Source organism: Schistocerca nitens, chromosome 7 (assembly GCF_023898315.1).
Source record: "Schistocerca nitens isolate TAMUIC-IGC-003100 chromosome 7, iqSchNite1.1, whole genome shotgun sequence".
Taxonomy (NCBI): Eukaryota; Metazoa; Arthropoda; class Insecta; order Orthoptera; family Acrididae; genus Schistocerca; species Schistocerca nitens.
The window spans coordinates 307515827-307518326 of NC_064620.1; positions in this window are offsets into that span (position 1 = coordinate 307515827).

The following is a 2500-nucleotide window of genomic DNA, read 5'->3' on the forward strand; positions in this document are numbered from 1 at the left end:
CACAGTCCTCAATCGGACCAGCACACTGCAGATGTCCACCGCGCTTCGCACCGGGCCCGGGAGGACCCACTTTGGCCGCACGGCGCCGCGCGCTGGGTGCGCCGGCACGCAGATGCGCCGCCTGCCGCGTCCGTCAGCCGGCGCGCCTGCCACTGGGCGCCCCCACCAGCCGGCTGCCGCGCGTGCGCCCACGCAGCGCGCGGCCAGCACGCCGGGCGCCCCCCCCTCACCGGCCGGGGACGGTCCCACCCAGCCACCGCCGCGTATCGCTTCATACCCACATGCCCACTCACGTTCGTGGGTATGACGGGTGTCGCTGAAGCAACCGGTTAATACCTGTACCGATCGTCGATATCAACGATTCACCTCCAGCGCGAACAACCGCGCAACAACGGATTTCCAGTTCATTTGCGTAACTTGGGCAGCAAACGTAGACATCCATCTACATTTGCGACTTCTACGAGTCTTGCATGCCTGGATGTTGTGTGTCACGACGCACTCCATCAGCATACATACACGCTGCGACGTGTGCACGAAAGAACACGTGGAAGGTGGCCAGCGTACGTATGCGAATGCCATTGCACAGCTGCGAAGCGCATTCAACACGCGAACTCCTGACCGACGAGCTAGAGGTGACAGGAGGGGAGGGGGGGGGGGCGGGGGCGATATACGTCCTATTGCAGTACACAATACAGTGGATAGCGGGACCATGTGGAAAGTAAGCAACACTCGCAAGATGTGAGGGTACGCACCGTAAAATGAATCAATACGCAGAACACCACAGTGTGCGCGAAGTGAACTATGTTGAGATGGTTGCAATTAGGCAACGCTACACGAATTCCTAGATTCATATAACTAACAATTACAGGGCAGGTTAAGGCGCAACGTGGGTTAGGTTAGGGCGCAACGTGGGTTAGGTTAAGGCGCAACTTGGGTTAGGTTAAGGCGCAACTTGGGTTAGGTTAAGGCGCAACTTGGGTTAGGTTAAGGCGCAACTTGGGTTAGGTTAAGGCGCAACTTGGGTTAGGTTAAGGCGCAACTTGGGTTAGGTTAAGGCGCAACTTGGGTTAGGTTAAGGCGCAACGTGGGTTAGGTTAAGGCGCAACGTGGGTTAGGTTAAGGCGCAACGTGGGTTAGGTTAAGGCGCAACGTGGGTTAGGTTAAGGCGCAACGTGGGTTAGGTTAAGGCGCAACGTGGGTTAGGTTAAGGCGCAACGTGGGTTAGGTTAAGGCGCAACGTGGGTTAGGTTAAGGCGCAACGTGGGTTAGGTTAAGGCGCAACGTGGGTTAGGTTAAGGCGCAACGTGGGTTAGGTTAAGGCGCAACGTGGGTTAGGTTAAGGCGCAACGTGGGTTAGGTTAAGGCGCAACGTGGGTTAGGTTAAGGCGCAACGTGGGTTAGGTTAAGGCGCAACGTGGGTTAGGTTAAGGCGCAACGTGGGTTAGGTTAAGGCGCAACGTGGGTTAGGTTAGGGCGCAACGTGGGTTAGGTTAAGGCGCAACGTGGGTTAGGTTAGGGCGCAACGTGGGTTAGGTTAGGGCGCAACGTGGGTTAGGTTAGGGCGCAACGTGGGTTAGGTTAGGGCGCAACGTGGGTTAGGTTAGGGCGCAACGTGGGTTAGGTTAGGGCGCAACTTGGGTTAGGTTAGGGCGCAACGTGGGTTAGGTTAGGGCGCAACGTGGGTTAGGTTAGGGCGCAACGTGGGTTAGGTTAGGGCGCAACGTGGGTTAGGTTAGGGCGCAACTTGGGTTAGGTTAAGGCAGAAGTTGGGTTAGGTTAAGGCAGAAGTTGGGTTAGGTTAAGGCAGAAGTTGGGTTAGGTTAAGGCAGAAGCTGGGTTAGGTTAAGGCAGAAGTTGGGTTAGGTTAAGGCAGAAGTTGGGTTAGGTTAAGGCAGAAGTTGGGTTAGGTTAAGGCAGAAGTTGGGTTAGGTTAAGGCAGAAGTTGGGTTAGGTTAAGGCAGAAGTTGGGTTAGGTTAAGGCAGAAGTTGGGTTAGGTTAAGGCAGAAGTTGGGTTAGGTTAAGGCAGAAGTTGGGTTAGGTTAAGGCAGAAGTTGGGTTAGGTTAAGGCAGAAGTTGGGTTAGGTTAAGGCAGAAGTTGGGTTAGGTTAAGGCAGAAGTTGGGTTAGGTTAAGGCAGAAGTTGGGTTAGGTTAAGGCAGAAGTTGGGTTAGGTTAAGGCAGAAGTTGGGTTAAGGGATGGTGTGTGTGGGGGGGGGGGTGGGGTGGCGAGGTTCGTTGATAGTGATGGTAGTAAGTGGACGCCTGAGGCACTATCAGATATGTCACGTCAGTTGCACTTGTGGCTCATGGCAGGTGGCGCGCCCGTTCTGTGTTTGTGGCAAAGGAGTGGCACACCTGTGTCTTTCATTCCTGCCATTGTTTATGTGCTGTGAGATGCGGCAGTGTGGTGCTGTTGGGTGCACCCCTGTGTAGGACATGTGTGGGTGTTGGTGGCGTATCTGAGCAATGGTGGTTGTAGGAAGAGTGGGATATTCAGTTT